The following is a 19,505-nucleotide window of genomic DNA, read 5'->3' on the forward strand; positions in this document are numbered from 1 at the left end:
TATCGCACGCCCATAGAAACGGGGCTGGGCAACAGTGAAGCATGGTGGAGGTTCCTTGAGGGTTTAGGACTGCATTTCTGCAAATGGAGTTTGGTTAGGATTAATGGTGTTCTCAATGCTCAGAAATACAGGCAGATACTTATCCATCAAACAATGCTATCAGGGAGGTGCATGATTGGCCCCCAATGTATTCTGAAGCAACCCTGTTGTATCAGGACAACTACCCCAAACATACAGCCAAAGTCATTGAGAACTATCTTCAGCATAAGAAGAACAAGTTCTAGAAGTGATAGTATGGCCCCCACAGAGCTCTGATCTCAACATAGTGGGCTTGATTCACAAAGCAGTGCTAACCTACTTAGCACGTCTAAAGTCTTTAGACATGCTAACCAGGGTGCTAAGTAGGTTAGCACCGGATTTCTCAATCAGATTCAGTTTTACGCTCGCAATGTCCTATGCGCGCGCTAAGTCCCATAGGCTTTAATGGGCACTTCACGCAGAGCGCCCTGCGCTCGGGGCAGTGCGCGCGTAAAGTTTTGCGCGCGAAAAGCTGGTTTAGACGTGCTAAGGGGGTTTTTACAGGCGTGCTAACAGTTAGCACCGCTTTGTGAATCAAGCCCAGTGTGTCTGGGATTACATGAAGAGACAGAAGAATGTGAGGAAGCCTACATCCACAGAAGATCTGTGGTTAAAGTGGATCCGAGACTAACTTTTGGTGCCTTAATTTTTCTGTCCCTTGCATATAGTTTATTGGGCATTCTTCCCCCAAATCCTTTTTTTTTTCTAAATTTATTTATTACCTTGTTGCAAGTAAATTAATGTATTCACTTCCCCCAGCTCCTCCAACGCCTAGGAATTCTAAGTCCCATTCTGCAAGTGCTCATGGGAGCTCAGCCTGGGGAGGAGGTGGCTTTTACTGAAGCATGCACAAGGTTTCAGAGGCAAGGGGGTGGAGAGGGGAGGAGAGAGAGGAGGAGAGGGGGTGGGGCTTCGTGTTCCTTCTCTGGGCATTTTTTAGTCCAACAGGACCCTTGATGGGTCCTGATTACATTAATGATGATCTACAGGTGGTCAACCTCACGGGCACTATTTTACCACTATCCGTTGTTGATCTAGGTTTTTGCCCGATCCAGCAATTGGACCGGTTTGAGTTTGTTGTTGATTTACACCTTTTCTGTATAAAACTTTTTTTGATGTCCGGATGTCGAGATTTAGACCACCAATTAAAACAACCCACGCTTCCATGTCTCACCCAGGGTGACTGGGAGGCATTAGAGGACCTCAATCTCTTGAGAGGGATGAGTCTTCTCTGCTTGAAACTGATATAGAGGGGGACCTTGAGTCCACTCGGTGGAGACAAATCCTACCCTCTCAACCTATGTATGTTAGTAACTATGAAGATATTTACAACCGTTCCACTAAATTTCCATCATTTTCAAGCAACATTGGTATACAAACTTTTATGAGGGCTGTGGGGCAGGGCCGGGCCGAGGCAGAGGCTGAAGAGGCTCCAGCCTCAGGGCGCAGTGTAGAAGGGGGCGCACAATTCATTCAGCTGTCATTCCCAATTGTGTTTGAAGCACAAAGAAATAAGAAAAGGACATACATAGCAGTGACTGCAAGCCAGATAACTAGAGATTAAGGTGTTGGGGATGTTGGGGGCCCTGGGGCGCCTCTTAGTCTAATAGCAATTAGTGTGTGACGGCTGGGGTGGGAGGGATGGAGGGGCGCACTTTGCAGTCTCAGCCTTGGGTGCTGAAGGACCTTGTCCCGGCTCTGCTGTGGGGCGGGATGTTTTGAGATTGGACTTGGAGGGGGAGGGAATGTCGAATCTGTCTGCGGACGAGTGTGAGGCCATAGACTTTCTGACTGATCATACAGATTGGAGGGTGAAACTGTCTGACAAGGAGGGCAATGTGATCATTATGACCACATTGGGTTATCGTACAGTGTGCCTGGATTTCCTGGGCCAGCTGGCGTGATATGCAAGGGTCTCGATGTACAGAATTAGAGTTGATGCCAGTTTGAAGACAAAAGGTAGTAACACCCAATATTGATTTGATTTAATTTTTTTTCTTTTGTTTGCTCAGGTGACACAGGTGACGGTCACACTACTCGCAGTGACACAGGTGACGGTCACAGTACTCACAGTTACACAGATGACGGTCACAGTACTCGCAGTGACACTGATGACAGTCACAGTACTCGCAGTGACACTGATGACAGTCACAGTACTTGCAGTGACACAGGTGACGGTCACAGTACTTGCAGTGACACTGATGACAGTCACAGTACCCGCAGTGACACTGATGACAGTCACAGTACTTGCAGTGACACAGGTGACGGTCACAGTGCTTGCAGTGACACTTATGACAGTCACAGTACTCGCAGTGACACTGATGACAGTCACAGTACTCGCAGTGACACAGGTGACAGTCACAGTACTGGCAGTGACACAGGGGAAGATCACAGTACTTGCAGTGACACAGGTGACGATCACAGTACTCGCAGTGACACAGGGGATGGTCACAGTACTCGCAGTGACACAGGTGACGGTCACAGTACTCGCAGTGACACAGGTGACGGTCACAGTACTCACAGTTACACAGATGACGGTCACAGTACTCGCAGTGACACTGATAACGGTCACAGTACTCGCAGTGACACTGATGACAGTCACAGTACTCGCAGTGACACTGATGACAGTCACAGTGACACAGGTGACAGTCACAGTACTGGCAGTGACACAGGGGAAGATCACAGTACTTGCAGTGACACAGGTGACGATCACAGTACTCGCAGTGACACAGGGGACGATCACAGTACTCGCAGTGACACAGGGGACGATCACAGTACTCGCAGTGACACAGGTGACGATCATAGTACTCACAGTGACACAGGGGACGGTCACAGTACTCGCAGTGACACAGGTGACGATCACAGTACTCGCAGTGACACAGGTGACGATCACAGTACTCGCAGTGACACAGGGGACGGTCACAGTACTCGCAGTGACACAGGTGACGGTCACAGTATTTGCAGTGACACAGATGACAGTCACAGTACTCGCAGTGGGGGAAGCCAGTGAAGCAGATGGAGGGATGGAAGTGTTGCAAAGACATCCACTGATGAAGTGAAATGGGAATCAGATAATGCAGCACACGGATGATGAATTAACCACAGAACACTTCTAGTGTGAGGATAAATGTATCTGTATTATTCATGCATTTGATCACACATAATTACACGTGCCTAGTATCCCAGCCTGTCATTCCCTCCATGTTCCCACTCTATGCTCGCCTCATGCATCACATCACAGCCTGAAAGACAATGGACTTAATTAGAAAAGGTGGCAATTAACAAGCTAACCTATGTAAAGGAAAACAAGTTCCTTCGCACGATTACATGAAGTAATTACAGTTTACCCCAAAGCTTTATCTCACTGCGATAAAAACAGCCTGAAGGCTTCGCAGCAGAGCTCCTGGGTGCCTTATTGCTCCGGATGACAAATCATCACCAAGGGAACATAATATCTGTGGGTAGGTGACTACAGGATGACAGCTTCAGCAGAGTCCCCTCAGCAGAGCTCCCAGCCCTCCATGGATACTACAGAATCCTCCACACACCCCAGTGAGAGAACATGGAACACACACACCACTGAGTGCAGAGAATACCAGGATCTCCAGGGGAGCCAGCACTGGATTGTGCTTCTTATCTGTAGTGCTCAGATGCCTATGTGTTGTGTATTTACTGGGAGATAACATACTTCTATCAGCCTGCCAAGGGGACAGCAAGCCAGGGAGAGGGGAACAGCAATGGCATGGCCACAGAGCCATAGGCCCCCATGCAAACTGAACTTTTGGTGCCCCCAACACTTTATATATAGAATACTGAGCCACAAAACCGGATTTCACTGCACAGACAGCATAAGAGGGATATGCAGGAAGGAGGAGTAGTTTGGTAGTGATTTAACACTATTTATGTCACATAGACAGAGTGCTGTGACATGCAGGCCTGGATTTGCATTACAGGAGCCTACAGGCACAGATGTCCTGGCACCCTAGACTTCTCCCACCATATATCTACAAACCCCCGCTGAAGCGCACCGCAAGCGTGCTGGCTGGCCCAACTGTCACTTCTCCCTTACCCGTCAGATGTAGCTACAGGTATCCTTTAGCATTGGGTAGCCAGAAGTACCCTCAGTATTAAGTAGCTAATGGTGCCACCGACTGAAGGGAGATCTGGTCAGTGGTATGCTCTGCTTGGGACTCTGTAAAGGGAAGAAGTGAGGGAGGCAGTTGGGGAGCAGAGTGAACTGCCTTTCCTTCATCAGGCACCTGTAGGCAAGTGGGTGTGGCCACACATCAGATTGTGGTCGTAGTCATGGGTGGAGTGAAATGTTATTAAAATAGCCATATGTGCCCCCTTACCCTTTCAGAAAGTCAGATGTGCCCCCCGTTTAGATAGCCAGATGTACCCCTCTTTAAATAACCTACTGTGCTCCTCTGCAGAAGGGAGGAGAGAAGCAGGGGCACTTTGTGCAGCCAGCAAACCACCTTTCATGCATGTGGGGGTGCAACAGCCATGCTGAGCGCCCTCACAGTGCTGCGCCCGGGGACACATGTTCCCCCCCTTGCCCACCCATAGCTACGCCTCTGAATGTCCAAGGGAGCAGTATATGGATGATGCACATGGATGAGGGGGCTGCACTTGGAATGGGAGGGGCATTGCTGTACATGGATGATGCACATGGAAGAGGGGCTGCACATGGAATTGGAGGGGTCATGTTGTACATGGACTACACACATGAAAGAGGGGGCTGCACATAAAATAGGTGTGCTGCTGTACATGGGTGATGCACATAGAAGAGGGGGTTGCACATAAAATGGGAGGGGTGCTGCTGTACATGGATGATACACATAGAATGGGAGGCTGCACATAGAATGGGAGGGGTGCTGCTGTACATGGATGATACACATGGAAGAGGGGCCTCCACATGGAATGGGAGGGGTGCTGCTGTACATGGATGATACACATAGAATGGGAGGGGCGCTGCTGTACATGGATGATACACATGGAAGAGGGGCCTCCACATGGAATGGGAGGGGTGCTGCTGTACATGGATGATACACATAGAATGGGAGGGGCGCTGCTGTACATGGATGATACACATGGAAGAGGGGCCTCCACATGGAATGGAAGGAGACTGTTGTACATAAATGATACACATAGAAGGGGAGGCTGCACATGGAATGGAAGGGGACTGTTGTACATGGATGATACACAGAGAAGGGGAGGCTGCACATAGAATGGGAGGGGTGCTGCTGTACATGGATGTTACACAAGGCAGAGGGGGCTGCACATGGAATGGGAGGGGTGCTGGTGTACATGGATGATACACATAGAATGGGAGGGGCGCTGCTGTACATGGATGATACACATGGAAGAGGGGCCTCCACATGGAATGGAAGGGGACTGTTGTACATGGATGATACACATAGAAGGGGAGGCTGCACATGGAATGGAAGGGGACTGTTGTACATGGATGATACACATGGAAGAGGGGGCTGCACATAGAATGGGAGGAGTGCTGCTTTACATAAGGAGGAGTACTAACACACTTAGCCTAGGGGCACAAAAAGTATAAATCCAGCCTTGAACTCAATACAATGCCTGGCAGAAGTTTTTTTATCATTGATAACGCTGAAAGAGGTGTGAGAAGTCTTCTGAAATCTCAGTTCATCACACTTCTCAATGCACAGTATTTTCGATAGCAGAATTGCGGTTTTCAGGAGTTTTCCAAAGCTTTCCAAAGGGAAAAACCGTATTCCCAGATTACAAGTAATATAAGTCGGGGAACACTTTCATTCGGTATACCCTGGAGGTAGCCTTTAAAAATATAAACTTACCTTGTTATGTGGGAAAAAGCTAAGTAATCTTTATAAAGAATAACGATAACACATAGTAGAATGCAGTCAATTATTCAGAATGCCCACCGGCATGTTAAATATCCTGGTTTCAGCATCAGAAACACTTCCTGTACCTACGGTATATATATTACAGTATATTGGGGCTTAGCCCTGCATTTCCACGGAGGCTTAGCCTAGGCTGTTTGTTATGCGGAATTCTGGGAGACCAGATTTTTCTACTAGTTTTAGAACTTTCAGTAAACTAAAATTCCAGCTGAGATTATTATTATTAATTTATAAAGCGCCAACATATTCCATGGCACTGTACAAAGTAAGAAACCAACATGGAGTACGAAATAATACAGACAATGGTATACACCAATATACAAAATATAAACTTTGTACAAAATACAGAATTTGTAATTAGTGACACAATTAATATGAATAAATGGGTAACAAATCCCAAGACACAAAAGGATGAGAGAGTCCTGCCCTTGCGAGCTTACAATCTAAAGGAATGGGGGGAAGCAAGAGGTGGGGTAGTGTACTATATTCATACCTAGAGGCAGTGTATTTAGGTTATCCAGTAGGAGTACAACTTGGCCAGAGGTCAAAGGGGAACTGGCCTAAGAGAGTGTATGCTTGATGGAAAAAGTGAGTTTTCAGGGGAAATTTAAAGATATCAAAGGTTGGAGAGTGACGGATGTGTTGTGTAAGGGCATTCCAGAGCAGAGGTGAAGCACGTGCAAATCTTGTATATGTTACGGCCAGAACCCGAAGTCTGGCCACTTCGGGTTCTGGTTGGTCAAAACGCGAAGTGGGCGTGCAACTGCGGCCAATGTTACAAATGAAAAGATTCCCAGCCACATAAATGCATTTTGTGGCCGTCTCGCTGCGGCCAAATGTATCCAAGGGGGTAATTTAGTTAATTCCTCTGGCGGCAATGTGATAGATAAAGCCGCCTCTTCGGCTCTGCCTCCTCTCCTATGCAAGTTTCGCAGCCGGGGACAGGTGTCCCCAGAGTCGTTTGTAGCGGCAGGGAAGCAGGGCGGGGACATTTCTTCTGCGAGCACCTGCTCTGCAGAAATGAACAGCAGGATTCCCTGCCACTACGAACGACTCTGGGGACATGCGTGTCCCCGGCTGCCAAACTTCCATAGGACAAGAGCAGGGGGAGGAGGCAGAGCCGAAGAGGCGGCCTTATCTATCACGTTGCCGCCAGAGGAATTAACTAAATGACCCCCTTGGATACATTTGGCCGCAGCGAGACGGCCACAAAATGCACTTATGTAGCCGGGAATCTTTTTATTTCTAACATTGGCCGCAGCTGCAGGGATACTTTACGTTTTGACCGACCAGAACCCGAAGTGGCCAGACTTCGGGTTCTGGTCGTAACATATACTGTACACAGTGGCGTTCCTACCACAGGGCGCAGGGGGTCGTGGCGCAACGGGTGCCAGACAGCCAGGGGGGTGTCACCACGACCCCCCATAGATGCAGCCTGTAGGTGCCAGGAGGGGAAGAGCAGCGCTAGGAGGAGGGGTGACAGCAGGGATAGCGGCGGGGAGGGGGGACATATCCCCCCCTCCCTCACCTGGATCCCCTCCTTCTGCCTCGCTTCCCCCCCAAAATGCGGGCAGCGGGCCGGGGGCATTGGGTAGAGAGCAGGCGGGCGCGGAGAATACTTACGTCACTTCCGCGTATCAGCCTGGAACGCTGCGTCGCCGTCACGTGCCTCTTCTGCGCCTCCAATCATTGGAGGCGCAGAAGAGGCAAGTGACGGCGACGCAGTGTTCCAGGCTGAAACGCGGAAGTAACGTGAGTATTCTCCGCGCCCGCCTGCTCACCCTGTTTGCTGCCCGCATTTTGGGGGGGGGGGGAAGAGAGGCAGAAGGAGGGGACCCGGGTGAGGGGGGATATATGCCCCCCTCCGCTATCCCTGCTGTCACCCCTCCTTCTAGTTACAATGGGGGGCATTATACTACCTACAATGGGGGGCCATTATACTACCTATACTGAGGGCCGCTATACGGGGGGGTAGGCACTATACTACCTACAATGGGGGGCCACTATACTACCTATACTGGGGGCCACTATACGGGGGGGGGGGGTAAGTAGGCACTATACTACCTATACTGGGGGCCGCTATACGGGGGGGGCACTATACTAGCTACACTGGGCCTGGGCTGGGGTCACTATACTAGCTATACCGGGGGCCACTATATTACCTATACTTTGGGGGGCACCATACCAGCTACAATGGAGGCCACTATACTAGCTACACTGGGGGCAACTTTACTAGCTACACTGGGGGCCACTATACTATCTAAACTGTGGGCCACTATACTAACTATGGGGGCCACTATACTACCTATACTGGAGGGCAGCTGTACGGGGGCCACTATACTAGCTACACTGGGGGCAGCTACACTACCTACATTGGGGGCAGCAGCTATGCTGCCTATTCTGGGGGCAACTATACTAGCTATATTGGGGCAACTGTACTACCTTCAATGGGGGCAACTAGCTACCTATACTGGGGGCAACTGCTAGCTACCTATAGTGGGGGCAGTGGCGGCACCGGGGGGGTGCTTTGGGTGCTGTAGCACCCCCTAAAATTCTCCAACACCCCCCAGCGTGAACTGACTTTCGGCATCTAATAGATGCCGTTTCAGTTCACCGCAGCGGCAGAGCAGGGCTATAGTAAAATGTCCGAAGCCCTGCTCTGGAGACTTTGGGAGTTTCAGTTGCTGGCTGCAGAGGATCGTGGGAGCTGCGCACCGGACGGAGGCCGGAACAGGAGCTCTGCTGCAGGTGAGTAAATGGTTTTTTTTTTTAATTATTTATATTAGCAGCCAGGTGTATCGTTTATGTTCTGGCCAGGTCTGCTACACGATTGAAGTGTGTTCTGGACAGGTCTGCCACACGATTGCATGTATTTTCTGGGCAAATCTGCCGACATGATTGCATGTATTTTCTGGGCAAATCTGCCAACATGATTGCATGTATTTTCTGGGCAAATCTGCCAACATGATTGCATGTATTTTCTGGGCAAATCTGCCAACATGATTGCATGTAGGCAAATCTGCCAACATGATTGCATGTATTTTCTGGGCAAATCTGCCGACATGATTGCATGTATTTTCTGGGCAAATCTGCCGACATGATTGAACGTATTCTCTGGGCAAATCTGCACACATTACGTGTATTTTCTTGAGAAAACCTGCACAATTATGTGAATGTTCTGGGGAAAAGGGTCACCAAAACTTGGGTCCACTGTCTTTGCGTTGCACTATTAAAGGGAACCCGAGGTGAGAATAATATTGAGGCTGCCATATTTATCTCCTTTTAAGCAATACCAGTTGCCTGGCTGCCGTTCTGGTCCTCTGCCTCTAATTCTTTCAACCATAGACCCTGAACAAGCATGCTTGTTTCTGGTGTGATTCAGTTCACTACTGCAGCCAAATAGATCAGCAGGGCTTGCAGGCAACTAGTATTGTTTAAAAGGAAATAAATATGGCAGCCTCCATATCACTCTCAACCCGGGTTCACGTGAAATTACAGTTAGCTCCGCCCTCATCCAGTCATGGCCACGCCCAATTTTTTATGCCTATAGCCCCATCCGTTTTTTGCTCCTTTACTTTTTTGGGGGGGAGGGGGGGTGTCTTATAATACCCAGCACCGGGTGTCCAATGTCCTAGGTACGCCACTGACTGTACATGAATGCGAGGAGGTGATTCTAGAGGAGGACAAAAGAAGGTCATGTGCAGATCAATGATTGTGGTTGGGTTGGTATCTGGAAACTAGTGAGGAGAGAGAGATTGTGGACAGTTTTTTTAGTTAGAGTTAAGCGTTTGAACTGGATCCTCTGGTTAATTGGCAGCCAATGAAGAGCTTGACAGAAGAGGGGCAGCAGAGGAAGAGCCGAAAGAAAGATTAATGAGACGAGCAGCCGAGTTCAGTACAGATTGGAGCGTTGCCAGTCTGTTAGTTGGTAATCGGTAAAGTAGTATGTTACAATAGTCCAGACGAGATATTATAAGAGCATGTATTAATATTTTCGTTGTGTCCTGAGTAAGAAAAGGTCGGAAGCGAGATGTTTTTGAGTTGGAGATGACAGGAGCTGGCTAGGGAGTAAATGTGAGGAATAAAAGAGAGAGAAGAGTCAAACATTACCCCTAAGCACCGTGCTTTGGGAACTGAAGTTATAGGAATGTCGTATCAGGCAGAGAACAGAGATGGAGGAAAAATGATTAGTTCTGTTTACTCATATTAAGTTCTAAGAAATTGGAGGTCATGAAAGAGAATATAGCAGACAAGCAGTCATGAACACGTGCGAGGAGGGAGTTAAAGTCTGGGGCCAAGAGGTACAGTTGTGTATCATCCATATATAAGTGGTATTGAATCCCAAATGAGTTAATTAAGTTGCCAAGGCCGTGGATGTGGAGGGAAAAGAGGAGGGGGTCAAGGACAGAGCCTTGAGGTTCCTCTGCAGATAATGGATGGGGAGGTAAGGTCTGATTTAAGTAAGAGACAAGATATCCAGGAGAGAGCGAGGCCCTTTATACCTATAGCTGAAAGTATCTGTAGGAGTAAGGAATGGTCAACAGTATCAAATGTTGATAACAGATCTAGAAGGATCAGTATGGAGTAATGGTCTTTGGATTTAGCAATAAGAAGATCATTGGCTACTTTAGTAAAAGCTGTTTCTGTGGAGTGGTTAGAGTGAAAGCCAGCCAAGCAGGGAGTTAGCAGATAAATAATTGCTTAGTTCAGCATGTATATGGCATTCAAGTAATTTGGATGCGAATGGGAGAAGTGACACAGGGCGGTAGTTGGAGGGTTCGGTCACCTGCCCGTACTAAAGAGGTTGCCACCTGCAATACATTTTAGAAAGTAAATCAGGGAGAGGAAAGCTTTTACAATGAGCAAACCCTGCCTAAATAATTTATAAATTAATATTGTAAAAAAAGAAAAAGTATCAATTGTAACTCATTATGTTATTTTGACTACAGTTCCTATTTAAAGGAATCATCAGGCAAAATAAAAAAAATGCTTTACTCACATGGGGCTTTCTCCAGCTCCTTGCAGCTGACTGTCCCACGCCGACCGCTCCGCTCTCCGCCACCGTCCTGGTCTCCGCGCACAGTGCATAGGCCGACCCCGAGGTCGTCCTTACTGCGCCTGCGCGAACCGCCGCTGTCAATCAAGCCCACGTTGAACGTGGCTTACTGTGCAGGCGCAGAACTACTGCGTCTGCGCAGTAAGCCGCGTACAACGTGGGATTGATTGACATCGGCGGTTGGCGCAGTAAGGACGACCTTTGGGTCGGCCTCTGCACCGTGCGCGGAGACCGGGACAGCGGTGGAGAGCGGAGCGGTCAGCGTGGGACAGTCGGCTGCAAGGGGCTGGAGAAAGCCCCATGTGAGTAAAGCTTTTTTTATTTTGCCTGATACTAAGTAGAACAGAGTACAGGTGGTATTGCGCATTCTTCCTCACTTGCCCATGATTTTGCGTATAGCAAAATTAATTTGGCTAAAGGCAAAAAAAGAACCTGAGTCTAATTCAGAGTTTCAGACTGCCAGCATCAGTTCTATTGCTGAATTAAAAAAAAAAAAAGTCCAGTTTAAAAGCACTGCGGGGAGCGTACTCCGAGTTCAGCACACGGGCGAAATTACACAAATAACCGCAGGCAAAGGACTGTAATGTAGAGTAACCATCTGTGTTCTTAGTGATGCAGGAATCTGATTGGTTGCCGAGTGCTACAGCACCTTATTCACCTTTGAATGTTCACTATATTGTCTCCTGTTTTTACATTCCGCATGGCATGGCCTGATGACCCAACACATTGCAGTGGCATTAAACACACAGCCGGAGCAGGCTCTGCACATCAGCTGTGGTCCTGGTGATCACGATGCGCTGGGACTACGGTTTGGAATACCTTGCTTTGAACTAAATAATCGTATATCTCACATTCAGCATACAGAACAGATACTTTGAAGTGTGGTTCGGCTCCGGCACGAGACGTGGAGCAGAGCACTTGTTAAAAAATCAAGGACAAATGTTTAAGCGCTGTGAAATGTCCCCCGACGTGGCTTGGCAGCTCGGATGAAAGGTATGGAGTGGGTAGTTTTTGTGTTGTTCTGCATTTTACAAGCTCTCCGTCACCAGGCTTACGAATAATAATTGCTGTCTGGGCAGATCTGCACAGCTCTGGAAAATATGGAAATTGATATGTTTAGTGACTTAACCTTAGCACTACCACAACCATAAACTCATCATGGTGTTGTAGCACAGCGGCTTTCAATCTTATTATTATTTTTTCTTTTCTTGGCGCACCCCAAAGAGATCTTTTAGGCTGGTTTCACAGTGGGACGTTGCGTTTTAGGGGACGTTATGGTCACATAACGTGCCCCTAACGCAACGCCTGGTGCTCTCCGATGTGGACGTCAGAGCGAGCCGCGTTGTGCAGCTCACTCTGGCGTCCGTGATGCCGTGTTGCGTACTCTTGGACGCATGCGGCATCACATGGTCCCGTCCGGCCAATCGCCGCACAGAGCGGCCGCTCCAGGAAGTAAACACTGCACGTCACTGAGTGCAGTGAATATTAATTAGCCATGTGCCTGGCCGCTCTGCGCACCTCCACAACATTACTGAGCATGTGCAAGCAGTCTAACGCGGCTCTGTCGCTTATAAAGTACTGCATGCAGTACGTTGTCTTATGCCACAGAGTTACTAAGTAACGCAACGTGGGCACTGTGAACAGCCCATTGATTTTTCATTGCTGTGCGGTGGGGTGCATTACAGGCTGCTCTAACGTGCGCCTGTAACGTACCACTGTGAAACCAGCCTTAAAGGATACCTGAAGTGACCTGGGCCCATATGCAATTAACTTTTTCTCCTCTGTTTTCTCCTAGGTGATATTTTTAAATTTGTCAATAAAATTCCTTTTAAGCCACCAGAAAGCAAGAAAATACTCAAAATAATTTTGACAGTACTTCTTCGTTTACTTTTTGGTACTTTTATTTTAGTTGAAGAGGGCTGGAAAGTTATATTTATTGGAATATGAAAAATGATCTCCTAGGAGAAAACTCAGGTGAAAAGGGGAGTTGCAAATGGCCCATGATGAGATAAACATAGGTGCATATAGTACTAGTCCTAGTAAGAAATTGTCTGAAGTCCCTTTCTGATTTCCTGTACAGCAAATGTTAAAGCAAACATGTGAGTAAGAAAAACAAAAAACCCTTAGACACTAACTTGAACAGGTGCAAGTATGGCCCATGATTGCACAGTAGCATAGAGGCACTTGTGCTAGTAAGTGAAAGGCCGTACTTGTGCCTGTGCAGTGCAGCTGTGTTTGTGCACGGATGGGAGCGTGGTTGCGAGAACATATTCCACAAGCCCTTGTTGAATATGTTCAGAGGGTCCCAGCGCTGGATCGGTGGGGTTTAGGTGGTTGGGAGAAGCCTCTGGAGTATCTAGAGCAGCCATTCTCAACCGGGGTTCCGCAGAACCTTCGGGTTACATGAGAACCCTTCAGGGGTTCCGCAGCATTTTGCCACTTCTGCGTGACAAAAAAGTCCTGCTTCCTCCTTTTTAGTGGGGGAAAGTAGTCCCGCTGTTGATGCGTCTGGCGGATGAATCCCATCTGCAGCATATCTCCAAGCCCTCCTATTGGGCTATTTACGCACCTTCCGGCGCATTTGAGCTGACCAGCGGCAGCAGCAGGAAAACACCATTGACATGTGGGGACAGCAGCAGCTGGCAACGATCATCTATATTACTTCGGGGCATGACTTGTCTTAGAACATTTGCGGAAGCTGGCTGCAGTGCTAAGTGCTGTGCTGCTTTTGCTCAGGGAGAGCAACTGTGCACTGCCGGACGCTGCTCTTCCTGTGTAGAGGCACTTTCTCTGCTGCCTCAATAATTTCCCGACTGCTGCATCCAAGGTGTCCGCAGCACCCACCTTCTTCTCTTCATAGATCCATCTCCATCCCTCCGATGCCCAGAGCCAGGAGTGCATTTGTACCGGATGCAAGGTACTTTTTTTTTTTCCTGTGTGTGCTACTAATGCAGTCCTTGCAGAAAGATCACCTAAGTCAGCCTGGGCACATTCTGCTGACTTCTATGCACAATGGCAAAGTACTGTATATTTAGGCTGCATTTGTCAGATAATAGGTTCTTATTATGCCTTTAAACTTTGTCCCTGACACTGGTGTGGAAGTGCCCTCCTTCATCCCTGACACTTACCTCTCATTTTGATTTGCTGGAAGAGATTAGTGTTGGCATCATTCATTTCCTTATTTGTTATTGTGAGTGACTGCTGTTCTGCTATGGAGGGGTGTTTTCATGATGATGGTCGGTGGGTGAAGGCCGGGCTGGCAACAATGGGCCCTTGGGTGCTAGAAAGTACAAATCCTGCCTTGAATTTGAGAAATTTCATGTGTGTGGAGGGTAATTGCTGCTTCTCATACGTGGGTGGTGATTACGACATTCATTATATGTGGGGATAATTGCTACATGTTTAATACTGTTAACCAAAAGGTGTGTAATATTAGTTATAATCGTAGGTAGAAGGGAAAAGTTCTAAAAGTGGCACCATTTTATGCTGCATTTTTTTGTAGGGGTTCCCCGAGATCCCAAAAATTTTGTAGGGGTTCCTCGACTCTAAAAAGGTTGAGAAAGACTGATCTAGAGGCTTCCCACTACTGAGGTAGGTATTCAATTGTTTATTTTTTCCTTCAGGTACCCTTTAAAAACTAGTGCTGTTATCTATGCTAAAGAGTCAACACACAGGTGAATTTAGCCAGATGTCCTGAAAAGTAAACAGAAGGCAAAACACTTTTATCTGGCTGAGGAAACAATGCTGATAAGGTTTTAGTGCTGATAAAGTTCAAAGGGCGATTACTTTTTTTTTATTTTGCAGCTGAGTGAAGCATGAAATGAAGCAGCGCGGATCAATGATCATGTAGCTTTGTACTGTATCAGTCAGTACAGAGCTGGCAGTAGCAGCAGCTTTTTGCTGAAATCTAAATTAAACTGAGTGGTGCAAGTCACTTAAAAACTGCTACTCCCTGATCAGATCCCAACTGGGGAAATAATCAGATGTTTGTCAAAACAGGACACCGATGGATAGAACAAGGCTGCCTATAGTTTGTTGATAGTCGGAAGGGTAGATCCCTCAGCTAGGATATCTTTATTAAATAATCTGAGTTCTGTAACACTTAATAATTGTAGTAGTCTGATAAATTAGTACGCTTCTGCTTATAGTGAATCGGAAGTGAGAGGGATATGGAGGCGGCCATATTTATTTCCTTTTAAAGAGAATCTGTATTCACAAAATGAAGTATAAACAAACATCCCTGCCTGTTTGGGGTCATCTCCTAGCCCCCTCTGTAATATTTTTGTTGCTCTCCGCTGCAATAAAGAGGGTAAAAAAACTGTTTTATAAACTGTTTTGTAAACAGAAAAGATGGCCACCAAAACAGGAAGTACATCAGCAGAGCAATGAACTCAGTTAATACACAGTGAGTACACAGAGAATTCAGCGAGTTACACATTGAATTCAGTCTCCAGAGGTTATGTGCAAGTTTTGAAAGAGCTCTGTGTCAATGAAGCATGACAAGCTGTGTTTTTAGAGCCTGGAGTCTGGCTCTGCATTCGTGTCAGCCTGACAGGCAGCTTCCTCATCAGCCAGCTATTCTTTGTTCAGTTTATCAGTCTGTGTTTATCAGCCTCACAGATAGCAGACAAGCTGACAGTGAGAGCCAGGGACATTGTCTGTGAGGAATAATCATCACAGGAGCACTGGAGGGGCTTGGAAGGAGTTAACTTGTTCACATTACTGAAGAGTTGGTAGACTTCCAGACACAGCCGACAAATCCGACAGGGGAAAGATAAGTTGATTTATTACAGAGATGGTGCAAGTAGAAAGTGCTGCAGTAAGCCAGAGCACAATGGAACAGCCTTAGGAACTTGTAGGATAGGAGAAATACTGCTAACATTTTTGTTACAGAGTCTCTTTAAGCAATACCTGTCGCCCGGCTGTCCTGACGATCCTCCGCCTCTAATACTTTTAGCCATAGACCCTGAACAAGCATGTAGCAGATCAGGTGTTTGACATGATTAGCTACATGCTTGTTTCTGATGTGATTCAGACACTACTGCAGCCAAATAGATCAGTGGAGCTGCCAGGCAACTAGTATTCTTTAATGAGAACCCAAGGTGTTTTTTTGGGGGCAGATGTGGGAGAGGGATGTTCAAAACATCCGCCATGGGGTTCCTGCAGGGTTTCCAGAGCTGCCATTGGGCAGCTCTCCCTGGCCACGCCCCCTGCCACCCTCCCGCCTCTGTGCACGCTGTGAATGAGTCAATTAATCTTTCATTCCAACGTTATGACTCAGAGTTCACGAAAGTGAAAGTGGGCCATTGCGGCCCACAGGAGTGGCGGTTTTGGAGGCTTAGCCCCACGGATCAGGTAGCCTAGTTTGTTTGTTTTCATGAGCCCACCTCGGGCTCTCTTTAAAAGGAAATAAGAATGGCAGCCTCCATATTAATCTCCCCCCAGGTTCACTTTTGGGCTAGGGGTTCCTCTGACTGAGTGCACAGACATGCATACTGATGCAGTGCCTCTGTGAGAAGAAGATGCACTCCACATTATGAGTACGCATCTGGCTCCACTGCCATCTAGTGTCTTTGCCCATCTTTTCGGTAAAGATATGACCAGTTTGAGCATCATTATGAGTGATTAACCAGAACTCCTGGAGGATAATGTGCCGATCTGCTATGGACATCTTCCAGCTGTAGGGCAGATACACCACTGCAGAATTCAGAGCTTCACAAGCCGTATAAGAACTAGCAGGTCTCATTATTATGCCTGCAAGCTACTCCGTTTTTATAGCAAACTTGTCTTTAATGCGTGCTTTAAAAAAACCTACATGATCTGCATCTTGGAAGAATGCCCACACTACTTATATCTCTTTCTCATAGATGTTGGCCTTTATTAGTCCTTTTTTTATTTTTTTATTTTTTTTTATTTTGAGCGATAAAAGTGAGTTTGAGGTGAAAATAAACTGATGAGGTAAACAATTGTATTAATCCTCCTACTCCTAATTTTTTTTTTTTAGATATCTCGTGGTTCTATTTTGTATTTAAACATTAACAAAGTAGATTGAATGTTTTGTTGTCTTCTGAGTGGCAGCCCATTAACCATTTAAGGACCGCAGTGATTGAAATCTACGCCCTGTTTTGGTGGGCTTTTGGCTGGCAGGGCGTAGATCTCAATCACTGTCTGCAGCGCGCATCCGCCGTCTCCGCCGATCGCGCCGCTCACACCCGACGATTCTCGCCGCATCTCACAGGCTCTGCCTGTTTCTATGACGGCAGAGTCATGTGAGCCGGTCAGGAGCCGATTTCATTTGCTTCTGGCCCTGTCTTTCAATGTAAGCTCGCAAGGGCAGGGACCTCCTCCTAGTGTTTCTCATACTGCTGTAATTTTAACATATGTATATGTACCAACTACATATCAACTATGTATGTATCTGTATTTATTCTATTCAATGTCATGACTGTACAGTGTCTTGTATTTCTTATGTATATTTGTTCCCCATTATTTGTTTGTACTATGTACAGCGCTACGGAAGATGTTGGCGCTATATAAATAAAAAATAATAATAATAATAATGTAAGCTGTTCCCATTGGCTTACATTGAAAAACAGGGTCAGGAGCCAATGAAAGCGGCTCCTGACCGGCTCACATGACTCTGCCGTCATAGAGACGGTAGAGTCTATGTCCTGAGGGTCTCGGCGAGCGGCGATGACGGCGGTTGCGACGGGTATGTGCTGCGATTCGTCGGGATTCTGTCGGGATTGGACCAGCGGTCTCTGGTCCTTAAGTGCCCAGAGATCGCTGGTCCTTAAGTGGTTAAGTAAACAAGAGTGAAAATACATGGACTAATGCTGGGAATACACGGTTTGTTTTTTAGATGGTTCAATTGATAATTTCCGACATGTCCAATCTCCCTTTCGATTCTTTGGCCGCTCGTTTTCTGATAGAAGTGAATGGAAAAAGATAAGAAATAGAGCAGAAGATAAGAGAATGGACTGCAGAATCAAGCTGCAAAAATTACCGAGAGCAGAAACGCACGGCAGAAACGAACCGAGTATTCCCAGCATAACTGACCATTTCCTATCTCCTTCTGCCCTCAGAAGTTGTATTCTGCCAAGAAAACTTTTATTGTAAAAGAGAACAGAGGCGCCAAAAGGATAAAATTTATTGAAAAATCTTAAAATTTCATGGGAGGCAGCGGTGGACCTACCTCTCCGAAGCAGACATGAAACCGTTGATTTTCACACAGATAAATTTATTCACATACTCCAACATACAAAGCAACGCGTTTCGCAGGTATATTCCTGCTTCCTCAGGCAATAACAGGGAGGAGTACACAACAGTAAAGTCTCAAGAACACGCTAGGCGCCTGTGAAAATTGCCAGTTTCATGTCTGCTTCGGAGAGGTAGGTCCACCACTGCCTCCCATGAAATTTTAAGATTTGTCCAATACATTTTATCCTTTTGGCGCCTCTGTTCTCTTTTACAATACCAAGTATCCACCCCTGGTTGAGGGGTCGTACCCCCTTTTTTCTGATCTACAGAGAGCGACATCTTATTCCTGAGTGAGGACAGGTCTAATCTTCCCATCTGCATTTACAGTGGTTGCCTATACAGTGACCCTGGTTTGTGAGTATATTGTTTACTTCTAATTTACCCAATAATCTTACATACTACACTATTGGGCTCTCGGTGTCCCCCTCTTGTTCCCAAGAAAACTTTTATGGCTGTAATTTGCTTATCAGTGATGTTTATTATATTACCCACAAGGTACCAACAAGACAGAAGCTGTCACTTACATGCTTAAGAATTACGCAAAAGGTGGATCAGCGCATCACCAGGCCGCCTCCGGGTGGCCTCCAATCCACCTTTTGCACAATTTTCAATTTTACTTGGTTGGCCGCACCCAGGCTATGCATAGGTTAGGATTTAGTTAGTGTTACGTCTCCTCCCATCGAGGATGACTTCTCCGCAGTGGGAGGGACGAGTACTTAACAAGTTGCATGCAAGCTGTTACAGGAAACCAACATCCTTCAGTGGTAGACAAGTCATGTATATGATAGGTGTGTATTTTATCCCACTAGTGGGACTTGCACTCTCTTGCAGGTGTAGGCACTTATCTGTTTTTAAGTAGAGCTGTTCATTTCCTTGCCATGCTTAAGAATTAACTCTTTCAGGCAGCAAAATAAAGCAAGTAAAACAGCCTGGTTATTAATATGTTTGGCACTGTACATACACATGTTTATCATGTCACATGGCGCCTCGGGTACACTTTAAATATTGAAGTGGGTGTATGGGAGTTTTGGAGGTGCATCAGATATACCTTATCACTCACAAAAAGTCACATATCATTAATAAGCATGAAAACTAGAAGTTTTATTAAACATATAAAAATAGAAAAACACTATAGACATTCTAAAAATAAACAATCGCTGCCGGTTTCTAAAGCAATGTAGTATCAATTACATATACAGAGTAGGGATGCTCGG

General features: G+C 46.7%; 1 protein-coding gene across 14 annotated transcripts in view; it reads left to right on the forward strand.

Annotated features, from left to right (window-relative positions):
• Nucleotides 1-19,505, forward strand: part of TMEM91 (transmembrane protein 91) — a 510,612-nt gene that overhangs the window by 360,747 nt on the left and 130,360 nt on the right. The window contains exon 1 of one of the 14 annotated variants that reach the window (XM_068250635.1): nucleotides 15,373-15,436. The exons of the other annotated variants lie outside the window; for them this stretch is intronic. The gene's annotated coding sequence lies outside the window, so the exon portion shown is untranslated. Of the gene's footprint in view, nucleotides 1-15,372; nucleotides 15,437-19,505 lie in introns of those variants that run through there. 14 annotated transcript variants of the gene reach the window in all.

The sequence above is a fragment of the Hyperolius riggenbachi genome, chromosome 8 (genome assembly GCF_040937935.1).
Source record: "Hyperolius riggenbachi isolate aHypRig1 chromosome 8, aHypRig1.pri, whole genome shotgun sequence".
Lineage (NCBI taxonomy): Eukaryota > Metazoa > Chordata > Amphibia > Anura > Hyperoliidae > Hyperolius > Hyperolius riggenbachi.